The following is a 15,330-nucleotide window of genomic DNA, read 5'->3' on the forward strand; positions in this document are numbered from 1 at the left end:
CATACTCAGAATCAACACTCACTTAGAGGCCAGCTTACAATGCTATATCACTTATATTCATGAATGGTAATAGATAAACTTTTATAGTGCACAAGAGGGGTTTGGCTGATAAATAACTTTCCAATCATACCAACGGTTTGTGGATATTTGGCCAATATGTCTTTTTTCCGATATTTGCTGAACAACTTCTTTTTTCAGATCAACCATATGATTTTTCTTGCGATATTTACTAGTTTTATTCTCACCGAATTCTTCATTCTCCAAATACCATCTTTCCTTCCACATGTTTTTGAATGACTCCGAATTATCTTATATACTGTACAATGAAGCACATATTTCTTCAATCATTTATTGAACCGCTTTAACGTCTTTCATTTATTAAACCCTCAAAATGGAAGCAAAGCGCTTTGTTTTTTGTCTGTTTCCTTGTTAACATCGTAATTCACCACATCTGCGATTAGGAAAACCACGCTAACGTTATTTGATCTAAAATGCATCTTCAGCAAAAAAATGATTTTGTTGATTTGGTTTGGGAAAATATAATAATGTACCGGTATGAATGTTTGGCGCTCCAGAAATATGTGAACCAAGATGGCGGACACCGGTACGTAGTATGTGTACCAGGTTAGGATTAGGCCATAATTGTATTCTTTTTTTCCTTAGTTCTATTACAAGGTCGGGGAATAGCCAAGTGAGTCCCGTAGTATTTGTTCCTGAAATTATATATGACGTAATAGGTCCAGTCTGCAAGTTTGCACAATTAGGGTGAAATTTACCATAACAGTACTCCAAGTTTCAGATATGTTTCCAGCGAATTATTGGAATACAATACGATAGCGAAAAAAATTTCCTGTTAATCCTCAAAATCTTGTCAAAAGATAACCGAGTCTAAAAAGAGAAATCATGATATATATTTGTAGCCCCAACTTAGCAAAAACAACTACAAGATAGATAGCTGGGCCTAGAAACTGTCGACAAGAACCAGAATCACAAAAAGTTTCACACTTTTTGCTCCTAAAGAAAATAAAGTCCAAACTATTTGTGCGACAGCAAAATGTGGCCCAAATATTACCGTCGCCCAGCGTAAATAACCCCGTGTTGTCGATCAAATCGATAAAATAGGATCACATATATATAAATTGCATATTTGCTATTTTACAACCGACCGTTATGAATATTTTCGATGGGTGCATTGGTTTCAACATAATTTTGATATTTAGAATACTGAGTCACCACGTGCTATTTTTGTCAGGTTTTGGCGTGCTCGTTTCAAACTAATTCCATAAGAGGAGAAAGCTGAAGTTTTAATCGCAGTGCATGTTATGAATTTTCCTCAAAATCGCAATAATATATGTAAAGTTCGACTGGTTTCTATTATAGTAGCACAAGATACTATTTACCTCTGGAAATAGGAAATCTGATAACAATGATTAGCGTATTGCAAACCATGTCGAGTCAATCAGTACATTTGTGATCACGACCATTCCAATAAATTGTATTCGAAATTCAAGTAATGTGAAAATTGTGGTAAAGTGTACGAATTATATCAAAAAATGCTAAAACATCATCAATTTACAACTTTACTCGAAGAATATAAATCAGTATACATAGCCATATTTTTTTTTTATTCAGTTGTTAATCTTGGGGATAATACAGGGCTTGGCATTCAGTTCCCGAGATAAATATAGCGAAGAGTTAATTTACGTCTGCTACTCGTGTATGATGATTAGGGTGCTCGCCGCACATGAAGTTTGTGCATTCCTTCTATATGCAATCAGAGCAAAGTGTGTGTGTTTGTATTAGCAAATTTACTGAAAGCAAAGTTACGCGCATCACTCAAAAATATAGAACAATGATCTCTGAGCAAAGTTACAAGAGACTAATGAAGTTGAGCGAACTTCTGATACATTTTTGCACTTTTTAGCAAGGTTTCTAGTGCTTTTTGACGGTTTTTTTTATTGTTTTTACACGTTTTAACAAGATAATCACGGCGTAGAAATAAGAATTGTAATTGGTTAGGACTGCAACACAAAATAAAAACTTCATCACAAAACTTAGATTTTGAAATGTTTGTTTGTCGAATTCAAAATTTACCGCAATTGTAAAATTTGAATTATTCGTTTGCTGAATATGAAAATCTTATAAAACTTCGAATTCTAAACCTTCGTTTACCGAATATGAGATATAATCTTCACAGCTGTTTGCAAGTTACCTAAATGTTTCGTTCCTGCACTTGTTTCAGTCCTATACATCATTCAAAAGAATATGAGACAAAATAAGCATATGGTTTGCCTTGAAGTGGTGGGAGTGACGGTGTCGTAGCAATTGTGTTCATTAGACAGTGGGTAAAAATTTATAATTGAGTACGCTGTGAACAATCAAATGGCGATAAACAAGAGAGTTATGCTCAAATTTATGAGCACATAGCGCAACATAGTGGCAAAATTGTGATGACGTCATATCACACGAAGAAACGAATCCCATACAGCACACCGGGATACTTGAAATAAATAAAAGTAATAGCGTTCTAGCGAAAAGTTTAGTTTCAAATTGATTAGTCCAGTAATCAAAGAGTTTTTTTCTGCTACAAAGAACAAGTACAACAACAACATAATAACAAAACGATCGTTATGTCCACTAACGTGTCCAATAACGCAGAATGCAGCCAGCCTTGCACAATGGATATGACGGCAAAATAAATGACATGAAAGAAGAAACACTTAAAAGTTAGATATCAACCCTAGCGGTCTAGATTCACGTTGGATGGATCGTTTACAACGTAACGATTTGTATATGTGACGAATGAGAATGTAGTTATGATAAGTCTCCGCGGTCATTTTCTCACGGTGTTTCGTATTTCCACTCAGAACGAGGCTTCACGGAAACTGTAACTCTTACGTAAAAATCTGAAACTTGCGGCTTGGTAGGAATATACTGCTAGACCAAGCAGGTTTCGAACCTAAAATACTTAATTCACAACAGCCGTGTATAGAAGCAGGGTGTGTGGTAACTACATATGCGTGTTATTTGGGTTTTTAAAAAATTTCGAAGTCTTCTCAAGATCCACTGCATATTTTAATCCGTCTCCTGTTCATTTTAATCGGTTCATATATTACTCGATTTCACACTTTTACGCTTTAAATTGAGCAACTTGACATTTGAAATGTCTATCTTCATTATCACCACGTTTTAGCAACGGATAAAATTACTTATCTAGAATTAAAAAAAAAGTCGGTGATTTGACAACTATTTTCATTTATAAGTTTACCGCAATACTTCCCACTGAAGTTAAACTTTAATTACTCATTGTATTTGAGATGTTTTTAACAACTGATTCATTTCAGCATTTCAACCCATTTTTCTAAATAATTATGTGATAATTATGATAAAAATACATTCGGTTATTATCGATTGTTCGAGCAAATATTCATTTCATCTTAAAAGTATTTCGAGATATTAGGAGGAAGTAAAAATCTACCACGAAGGGTTAATTTATACTTTAAAAAGGATACCTAAGTTCATAATATGCACCATTTCTTACGGCGATGAACGATATCCGTCAAAGATTTTAGGCTAGAGCGAAATGTTAACAGGAAAACATGTTTCTCACTTTGGAAGGACCGTTTGCAAACGCGATGACCACTACACTACGGAAAGACATCAGGGTCGGTTTCAAGCCGATTTCACGACCACGGGTGTATACGTTTCCCTATATAGAAGTCTCCCAAGAGTATTGTTCATTTTAATATGACCCTCCGGCGTATGCGTTTCTGTAGTGTAGTGGTCATCACGTTCGCTTTACACGCAAATGGTCCGCATCGTTTAAAAATTGAAATTTATCTAGTTAGTGTTAGGGGAATAATTTGAAAATTGGAATTTCTTGCGCAATCTTTTTTTTTTTAATTTTGAGTGGTAGCGAGTGTGTTTATTTTTTGCCCTAAGATCCGAAATTTTGAAACAAACGATTTCATGTCATTTAACGTTAGACACAAAGTGGTAAGAACGTCTTTTTCAATACTATTTTGCTCTATTCTAGAGCTATTCATTGATATTTGGCTGTTTTGGGGCTTACTATCAATTCATCCTCCAAAGACTTACGCTCAGCGGCACCTAGTCGCTACCCCTGCGCTACGGTGACTGACGAGGACACCGCCGTCAAAATATTTCTTATAGGCAGATTTTCGTCGAGGCAAATTCGGTAATTAACATGCTGCGTTTGTTCGTGCGGTTATATATGTTTATTGTGTATTATTACTAAAAGTTTGTAAGAAAGGGATAGGATCCACATATTGGTCCGGTGTATGTATGTATGTTTATTCGTCTCGTAAAAGCAATATAAAAGAATTAGTAATTATAAATACTGAATACGGTATGTATGCACAAGATCATACTGGCCTAAAACACGAATGTGCGTCATACCCCCTTTTTGATATGTATGAATTATATTACGGTACATCAAATACGTATAATATGGTCCTTTATACAGACAGTTGTGCAAGGAGGGTGGTGGGTTTGGTAACAGAGGTAAGGGTGGAGTATCCAAAACTGTGTGTACAAAGGAGTTTGTATAACAAAACAACATCTATATAAATACAGACACAACACAACATGAAACACACTGCATGTAAATATAGTAATAAGTTTAAGAATTTGGATGTAAGTACAATACCATTGAGTGATGATACCACATATATACTATAAAACGGGGAAATGGTCAAGTTTAAAGGGTGTGTACATATATGGTATGCACCACACAAGGGTGATAGTGTTACAAGTGGTCTATGGCTGTACTGGCAAAAATGTGACCCTACAAGTTTTGGTGCAATGTGATAATGTTATGTATCAAATTACTCACTCTTCTAAGGTATTTTTGATTTTTGGATTCTGCCAAAAGCGATGAAGTTCCAAAAAAAAAATAAATTGTAAAATTTAATAAAAAGCATTTCCACACACAATCCGGTGGGGGTGATGAAAGCCGAAATGACTGCGTAATCAAACCTGAGTACCACGCCCTTTTGCCAGTTCGTGTGGGTTATGCGATTGAAAATCGGTTATGCTGTCCAGTTAGTCAAGTTATCAAACATGGAATCATTTATTGATGCAACCCAGTGGTTTTGAATTTTTTTTTTTTTTGGTGAAGCATAATCCCAGTGGAACATTTAAGGGGCCCGAGGAATCCAATAGTGCGATAGTTCAGTTGTTTGAATAGTAGGCTACATATAGAAATCTAATACTGGAGACACAAAATTATATTTATGCAAGTGTCGTAAGTTTTATAATATTGGCGATTCTAAATGGATTACGAGTTGGATTGCGCGAGACCAACTTACTGTACTTCCAACATGTGGTCGACTATGTCGAGTATATCATGTATTTTTATAGTCTTTCCTGGCAGTTTAGTGTGTTGGCCTGTAACTTTGCTCAGATATCGGTCTCCTGTATTTCTGAGTGAGTGCGCGTGATGTTACCAAGTTAGGCTTTTTCAGCTCATCCTTTCATTGGACACTGAGTGTACAAATGGATCTTTACAAGTCAGTGTATTAAATATACTTTATCCAACTGGAGATCCAGAGTTCAGACCTCAGTCCAGTCGCGCTTATATGAAGATCCTACCCAAAGCGAAACCCATAAAAGCACAAGTAAGCTTTTCTCACTGCTTCAACTTGTAATGAGCCGGAATCGATTCTCTTGCGTTCTTCCTTAGCTTGAAAAGTTGGGAAAGAGCCTTCAAATGATCAATGAAATTGTGCAAAATGATTAATGAAATCCATCAGTCGATGTTATGGTTGACACGAATCATCCAACTGAGCGAAGTCGGGCCAATTTTGCCAACCAGTAAAATTTAGGCTAGCCCTACTCGCGGCCAAAGTTATGAAGTTGAGACGTTGAGCCCTAGTTTCGTGGAGCTGATGACTTTATGTAAATGTTTAATCTATGGCTGCAAAAATTATACATAATGAGATTTTTTCCTCCGGTAGTGGGAAAGCCTACAAGAAAACATCTTTTTTATATGGCGTTCGCTTAGGGCTAAATTGGTCGCCATGTCAATCACGTCATCGTAAAGTTGTCGCCCAACTAACGACTGTTGAATATCGCGTCACCGTCGGCCTAAAGCTGACAAATTTTTTGCGGGTGGTGACATTTTCGTTAACCGTCGGCCTAGCTTTTTGATTGTCAAGTTCAATATCAAGTTTACAGCTTTGGTTTTGCTGTAGGTAAACATGCATGCCTAAAGGATAATGGCAAAAGGTCGACTTTTCTTCCCCCACCTCTGCCTGGTTACACTTTAAAATGCGGGAAAAATTACTTATGTTTGCTAAACTCGATTCAGTGGATAAATAATAATAGATTGAGCAGATAAATAAAAGTACTCCATTGTTACGTAACATTAAAGGCACACACTACGCAATGAAAAGTAATCGACATAGAAAGGTGAAATAATTTATTAATTCATATACCCAGCATTTAAATTAAAAAACAAAACAAAAATATCCAATCATATTTTAGGTATTCGCGGCGCATTTAGCAACTCGCTGCATTGCATCATTTTTCTTTATCAATTTCATTTTTGATGTTCCGCGAAGCGACCTAAAAAGTGCAAGTGTTCTGTGGCTTGGGGTAGGGGTGGCGGGAGGAAGCCGCCAGCAATCCTCTGGTACTAAATTATTCCCTACGGGATTTGAACCTGCGAATCTAAGCGGGGTAATCTTAGGTTAGAAATCAAGCGCATTCCTAGGGCTTAGCACGATGCGCCACTCAACGCAAACGTAGTCAGCTGCAGTGCACTGGCTGACATAGATACTAAATACATTATAATACGTGTATACCCTTCCCCTGGGTGTTGTAATCTCAGGATTGTTCTTTACGGCCTTACATACATGTATCATGATCGTTCTTTACCAAGAGGTCTAATCTAGAGACAGACTCAAAGTGCTTCAAACGGACCTAAGGTCTCCGCGATCTATTCGTCTACTCAAAATGGCATTAATAAAATTTAAGCAGCAGCAAATACATCCGAGGTATTAAATAGGGTAATTTCAATTCACCCATCAATATTGATCGCTAAGTAGCAATTTGTTTTTGTTACGTTCTTATTGTGGGGCTACGTCAATAACAGTCCACCTCTTCACGAGCTCCATAACACCAAATATTTGAATGGTCTCGAATAGTTGATCTATATATCATCAGTTGTTGTCGTCGGTATGCTCTTGTCTTGAGCAGTCAATTATTTACATAGAACCGTGATTAATCCTGTTGCTGATGTTATGTCTCCGCCGTTTGGTTTGGGCGAAGAAATTACTATATAGTAGGCATCGAAACAACGTCACATTATGACCTCCCTTTTAATGACATCGCCCGCACGTTATAGTAAGAAAACTCAAAAGTATTCTTGGCTGCGCCAGTTAATGAGCTAAGATTTGTACGCCAATGCAGAGAATGCATTGATATAACGCTGAACCTGTACACGCCGTTATTCTTTCATTGAGTTGTAGGACGGTTACATTTTTGATGGCATTCACGTGCGCGTTTACTCGACAAATGTAAACAGACAAATGTAATGGAATTGCTGGATTCTTTGTACTAAGCTCCCGTCACTGATGCAAAAATGTGTGATCTGAGCTAAACACCCCTGTCAAGTTTTAAAATAAAAAATGAGTAATTATGCAGTTAGGGTTTTGGGTTAGAACGATTCGAAAATTTGAATTTCCGGCTGAATCTGCATCCCTCACCTTAACTGAATAAGTACTATTTTTATTTAATTCGAGCGTTGGCGGGGTGTTGTTTTGGGGCGGTGTTTGGTACAAAAGATCCTGAGAATATTACTGTGAACTAGGTATTATACTATGAATAAAGCAAATCCAACCGCCATTTGCATTCTGCATCGTTGAGATCATGCGTCAGAAGCGTGATCGGATCGTAACGACAACCTGGAGTAATTAAAGTAATCAGGTAAAAACATTTGATTACCAACAATCAGATAGCTTTTTTCGTCAGATATTTTTGCGCGGGAAGCCACAAGCGACATCGCTTTCAGTCAGTCACAAATGTTCGTGATAAGATAAGATTTGATTTTGTGTAGGATGTATGGATAGGCTGACTGTTGGGTTAGGACAGCGAGTTTGAAACAATATTCAGGTGAGCTAAATGTTCTTTATACCCATTGTTTTCATTGCTATTATATTGCTTTCAATTTACTATTGTATAAGTGGTAAATTAGAGGTTTTCGGGCCTATACGAATTGGACTTATTAACTAATACAGAAGTCTAGATTGATGGATGATTCTCTTCTGCATCCAACTCACTAACAGCGGGTTCCATCGTTTTCTCACAAATAGGCCAAACTTAAAACCTATATGACAATACATAAGCTTATCATGAAGAAACTCAAACGTAACACATTGATCTACGTAACTACGTAAGCTGCATTCAACATGGTACGCTTAACATGAATGTAATGCATTACTTTCAAAACTTTCGCAAATGCAGCGCAAAATCCATGGTTTAATAGAGATTCGCCATAGCCTTTTTACTTTAATATATTATTGTGTATGGATTGGATCTTTGTACAAAGACCCTACGAACGTTCAAAATAAGAGAATTAGTAATTATCCAGTTTAGGTTAGGAATGCAGATTGCACTGGAAATTCAAATTTTTAAATCATTCCTAACCCCAAATGGATAATTACTAATATGTCATTTTAAAACGTGGCGGGAGCTTTGTGCAAAAGATCCGATAGATTCAGTCCCACTGTCCATTGATTATGCTAGCTACATTTCTGCGACAGTTTATTTATTAATATCTTAACTTTTTTCAGATGAAGAAATATTGAAGGTTAAAGATTCAAAGACACGAACGAACGGACGAGGAATATTACAAGTAAATATTATTTGAACATTTTATTTGACTTCCGACGCCTATTGATTCCTGTATACCACTGTTTTTGTTCAAAATGCTAACAAATTCGATGCGAGCGCACCGCGTCTCTGGTCTTGCGATCAGAGTCAGCATTGTTATGCCACTTATCTGATCATGTGTTTTCTCTCGAAATTGTAAGATTTATATTTTCACAAGTTTAATTGTATTTCGATTCAAAATTTCAAAAAAGTCAGATACTACTGGGTTTAAAATGCTAAATAGTTCGATGCGAGCCAACATTGGGTGCTCCTGATGTATGCGCACCAAAATGTCGCATAACCTGAACCCTAACCAGGTACACGACCTGAGTTCAGGTTGTGCGCCATCTTGGTGCGCATACCTCAGGAGGTCCGAACATTGTTATGCCGCTTTTTTGATCCTGTGCATTCTATCGAAATTGTAAGATTTAGATTTTGCACAAGTTTTAATAATTGTGTTTCGAAGCAGAGTCCAAAAAAGTACTATAAATATAGTACCTTGTATCAAATTGGTGTACTCTTTGCGACCCCTAAAATTCGTTGCGCGCTTCCCTGCTGGATAGCGATCCCCAGTTTGCGATCTCTACCGTGAACAATGTGATAATGCTTCAAATTACTGATCAGAGGTAATTAATTAGTCATATACTCCATGAAAGAGTTAAATAAATTCATTGAGTATTTTATTGTTATTGTAATATTTGCAATTTGTGCAGTTTGAAGACTACACCTGATATGTTATAGAGTTTATATTTGAAATTTAATGTCAATCGCTGAATAAATTTTATTCGTCTATTCGTCTAAATTTTCTAAATTTTAAATTTTATGAAATTAAATGTCGAAATTTACCCGTTACGTATTTTATTAAAACTTACGTATATTTTTAGAAGAAAATATTCAGAAAAGAGTCTCACTTTAACAATACAAAATGAGGTACAATATGATACACTAACATATCATTTTAACTGAAGGATGTAATTTTGGTGAAATCAGCGACATAGTTGAAAATGACCTCAATTGAATAACATAGTTGGTTTTTTGTATCTTTAGCATAAGCATAGCTTTGTAGTGTCTCTGTCAAATAACATTTGTTGGAATTAACTACCTGAAAATGGCATAGTTGGCTCAACGAAATTTAGTTTAATTCAAATTTACAATTGGCAAATCACGATCTATATATTGATTTTCAGCGTTTTAAAACACTGCTTGAAAGTCGACAGAACAATTTATCATTGCACCAAAAGAAATTCGTCAAGTGTCAGATTTTCATCTCTGAGTGAGATGGAGGCCTATCAAGTCTGAAGAGCAAGTATGTAATCATATCATTTGAAATCTTTCAATTTACATGTCTATAAATAAATAATGTTGTATTTTTCGGGAAATCGACAGACAAATTATTACTTTTAATATTTTGAGTATAATCGCGAAATTAACTATTCTGTACTACAAATTAACTGTAGCAATATCCGGTGATTAATGGCGTAGTCAGTATAGCGCTGCACGTTCAGGGGCTAACTGCTGTGTTGTCCCATCTGCTGTTGTTTCGTTTAATCGTCCAAACCGAAAGACCAAGTACTATCTTGTAATGTCAGTTTAGGTAAAGTTCATTGGGTCAGCATAAATAAAAGGCGTTTCATCGCAATAGGGCGTCACGTTGTGATTACTACAAACAGTGAATTTTTTTAAAGTGATACTATAAGTTAATCCAGCAGTGTATATCTAAGTGTTTCTGTCACCAACACATTGTGGGTTGAGGTAAAGCCAAAAATTATATTACTAAAATTATATAACAAAAAAATATTGCAGGCTTTTTGCCCTACTATTGAGCCCGCTCCTCAATGATCTTGGTCTCCTATTTAGTGTGTAATTTCTTGATATCTATTCTGTTAACTGCCAATGACAAATTCATGCCTACAGTCCAATGCCCATAAATACACTTATTGTTACCATGCCATTTTACATGCCTCAACTGGGATCCAAACTTAATTGGCATCCTTCTGATTACTTTCATTATGGGCAGTCAAGCCTAATGTTGTATTTGTTTTTACTATTTATAATGCCTCGGTAACAGTGATCCAGGTCAATTGTTTTTATCCTTTTGATTAACTTAATTTTTTTTTTTTAAATTTTCCTAGTCTACTTCTATGGTATGATACTCACTTCATTGTGTTGTATTAATACTGCTGAATATTTCGATGTATATTTTCCTCATGTCTATACAATTCCCGTATGTGAATCTTTGACTCCAGCATCAAAACACTTGTTAGTCCAGGTCAACATTTTAGCTTTCACACTACTAGCTTGTTTCTGCCTCAAAGTGTCAATATTTTGTTAATTGCATACTTGATTGGTACGGTATTCTATACTTTTACAATTTGTGTACTCTTAACATCCAGTTTTATTTCAATCTGAACACTTATATGCACACAATCGACTTGTGTTGTAGCCGAACTATTTACCTGCCATGACCACACTGCAAGTCTGTTTGGTTCACTTAATAATTTCCATGGTTACCTAGACTGTGGTGCATGGAGTCGATTTTCTTATTTTTAAACGGCGATTGCTTGGTTTTTACCGGGTCGCCTTGACGCATCGATTGCGTTTCTTTATTTATTTATTAAGTAATATATTTTGTTCGATTTAATTATATTTATCACGTTTTTGTTAGACTTCCCCGTGGGTGCCGCCGCTCGATAACCAGAATTGGTTTTCGGCGTCTCCTTTCACCCTGGAATGCGGTCTTTTATATTTTCTATATTTGTGTATGTAAAATTCGTACTTTCAGCTTGGTGAAGAAATAAATTACTGATTACTGATTATCTGCAGAGATGCTGAAAGGATTTGAACTATGCCTCGTTGAGTGCAATTCGGTTTAAACACAACCCCAACTTAATAACCATGCAAATATTAAAACTTATTGTTTACCTTGTTGTTTATCATAGGGTGCCCATATACACACTAATATGCCTAATTTGTTGAAATCGTAGTCCTGGCCTTTTTTTATTAATCTGATGAGCGTTTTTGCCACAAATGGTAATGGTAATCAAGACTAATTTCTTAAATTTAACTGTAGCTCATCGTGACCTGCACGCTCTGGTAGTAAACAGTTGATAACCATGTCATTGATGTTCCCAACTATACTTCAAACTGAAATCGCCCCAAATTTCCAATAATGATATTATAAGAGTGAGTCATACTAAGTGTATTAAGATAGCCGTTAATCTTACACCTTAAAGAACTCGTATCCCAACTAAAATTTTCAAAAACGATACTGTGTAAATTATATTCAACCAAGTGTAAACTTTTTTTGGTCCATATCCCCTTGGTAAAAGTGCTAAGTATTCATATGTTCATGACTGTTTAAATTTAGAGACATTGAAATATATGTCATATTTTCCCTATTGTTGGTGCAGGTCACGTCGTGTTATGCCTAATCACGTGTGAAAAGCTTAATTCATATAAACTCTCGTTTATAATCTCTACTGAATGGTGTTAGTTGAATCGTTTATACGGCACACACCGTCAATATAAGATATAGTAGTTTCAAATCTCTGGAATTCTTACTTTTTTAATTAGATATTAGAAACTTGGATGTCGCTGTTCGATAACCAGTTTAAAGATCACTATATACATGAGATCCCACCAAATTGTAAATCTACTATAGTCAGCCTATATATCCGTTGCTAGTAGTCTCAGTAATCATACCGTCCCATGTTCATAAGTTTTCGAATCTGGAAATATAATTCTTATTTCCTTATCGTTTATTCCGTAGTAATAATCTGTCCTGTTCCTATTTATATATATATATGTCTACAATGTCTGTGGCTGAAGTTATTTATTGACCTATATTTTCAGGAAGTTGCTGGGAGGGAAAGACTATAGAGAACTTGAAGGTAAAATATAACACACTAATAAACTATTAACTATTTAAGATTTAGATAATGAGATACAACATAGCACACTGACAGATCATTCAAAATAAGTAATATTTATTGATTTTTTGAGGGGCGTAAAGGAAAAATTTTATCTTACCGCCTTATTTCAAATATTTCAATTCTTGAATATGTAGCCGTATTTTCAACGTGCTCTTCATGAATACAAATATATTTTATATGATGTGTTGCAATATTATACGCTGACAAATCATTCCAAAGTAATATTTATAAATTTAGGGGAAAATCTGTGAATAATTTGTTAATGAACTGAAAATTAATATTTTCATTTTTATGTATCTAAACTTTAAAGTATAAGCATAGTTTCTCTGTGCTCCTGTCAAATTACATTTTCTGTAACTTATAAACTCAAAACTTAATAATGACGTAGTTCGAACATCTATATATAATTCAAATCAATATCATACAAAATTTACCTACATTTCATTATCTCAAATAAATTTCAGCTTTCTGAAACACTTCTTGAAAGAGGGAAAGACAATTCATCATTAAATATAAAAAGACATGCGGGGTTATTCGTCCGATTATGCATCACTGAGAGACGTGGCTGCCTCGAGTCTAAAGAGCAAGTATGTTATTAAAATCTTTTGAATCTTTCTAATTTACATTCATCACCACTATTCACGGATCCCCACAATCAATTTTAAAATTGGTATCTATTACTATTCCTAAATAAGTTAAAATTACTTTACTTAATTTAAATGCTAAACATTTTAATAGGCTTAATACCAGGTGAATTTGCAACCCAATTTCTTAATTGAAAACCGGCAATATAAAATATTAAAACTAAAATCTAAAACGGAAGATATCACCATAAGTTTTGTTCTAGCAGTCTCACAGCAGATTGAAAACGCTTTTCAGACATTGTAAATTTGTGTTATGTTAGGATTTCTTCAAAATGTATACCATATAGGAACTGAAATGGAAACACAGTAAATTGTTCGCGCGATGTACCTTTTGTCTATTTTGAAACTACCGATGGAGCCCAATACGACTTTTTCTCTGTATGTGACGATATATAAGTTAATTAATGCAAAATATATCGAACATTTTTTTTTTGCAATATTTTAAATTACAATCGTTCGTATTTTGTCGATATCTTTAAAATAATTTTGTGTGCCGAAAAAACAAATCAAATTTGATTAACTTCAAAATAAGATTCCGGTCTACTTATAGTTGGCAGTTTGGGACGTATTTCGTGCAATTTTCAAATAGTGTTTTTTCATTTATTAAATAATCGTAAAAGTTTTCCCGTCTAAAATTCGAGTAACGAAGAACACAAATAAATTACTATGACAAGATATTTTGAATGCTCGCACCGGCTATGAATTGAATATTTTACTCGAGAGATAACTTTTTATCCTCTGCGATCTTACTTATATATAATGTCACATTTGAATTTGCGCTCGTTGTCATATTTCGACACTACTGATGTCAAATTTTATTAGTGTTATTACTTCTTTGGACAGTCACAAAATTGGACAAGTCAGTATTTTATTAAGTAATCGGAGCGCCTAAGTTTCTCCCACGGAGCACTTTGAGAACCTATGCCTTAATAGACCAGGGAAGAATTTTCGTAAAAGTGTTTGAAGTATCGTTGTACATGTTTAATAGCTGATGTTTAGGCGGAATATTGTACAATTTTAGCATCTCTTTGAAAATTAGCTGTTTGCATCTAATAATTAAATATTCACTGGGATTTTGTGGCAACGCTTCCGAATGGCCAAAAACTTAATATGGATACGCATTATCGCGATAGTTACCTTATGGGCAGGCTTGTCCATGGGAACGTCCCATGGGATGGGACACTACACATTTGTATTTTACGTGGGACACGAAATCAGTATGATTTTCGGGAAAATGGTAGTAAAAAATTTCATTATGGATTCCGTGTTCATATATTTGAGCATAGCCCTCTTGTTAGGTATAAAGAGCAAAACATATACACTATACAGCTTCAACAATATACTTCGTGAAGGGGCTGACACATAGATATGAATATAAAGTTAACAAAGTCCGTAAATGTAGTTGTTTTGCATGTCTCTTCTTACATGTAGTTCTATTTATTAGACGCTAAACCTAAATTTAACAATTTTTATTGAATTTTATTACAATGGGAATCCCATGGGATGGGATGGGAATGGGACAAAAAAACATGATCCAAGGACAGGCCTGCTTATGTCTATATTTATTAGCATGTGTCGCATAATCATATATTGTTATTTATTTTGTTAAATTCATTTTGAAACTGATTTGTTTTTTCCAATCGTGTGAATTATACTTGTAAGTTGTATATCTATCAACAAATATTATTGGTAATTTTTCGGGAAACCTGCAGACAGAGTATTATTTTTATTATATTAAGTATAAACTCAGCTTTGGTTTGTCTGTCAAAAGAAATTTTCTATGGAAAACCCCCAAAATACTTTATAATATCATGATTCGCACAACCATCGTTTTTTTTTCTGGCTAATAAGCGAATAAG

At 35.0% G+C, this 15,330-nt stretch overlaps 1 long non-coding RNA gene across 1 annotated transcript; it reads left to right on the forward strand.

Annotated features, from left to right (window-relative positions):
* The first annotated feature begins 7,885 nt into the window (after positions 1-7,885).
* LOC144427424 (uncharacterized) lies at positions 7,886-10,202 on the forward strand. Its single transcript, XR_013477967.1, has 3 exons — positions 7,886-8,136; positions 8,817-8,878; positions 10,083-10,202. It is a non-coding gene; the product is annotated as an uncharacterized LOC144427424 (long non-coding RNA).
* The last annotated feature ends 5,128 nt before the right edge of the window (positions 10,203-15,330 follow it).

The sequence above is a fragment of the Styela clava genome, chromosome 9 (assembly GCF_964204865.1).
Source record: "Styela clava chromosome 9, kaStyClav1.hap1.2, whole genome shotgun sequence".
Lineage (NCBI taxonomy): Eukaryota > Metazoa > Chordata > Ascidiacea > Stolidobranchia > Styelidae > Styela > Styela clava.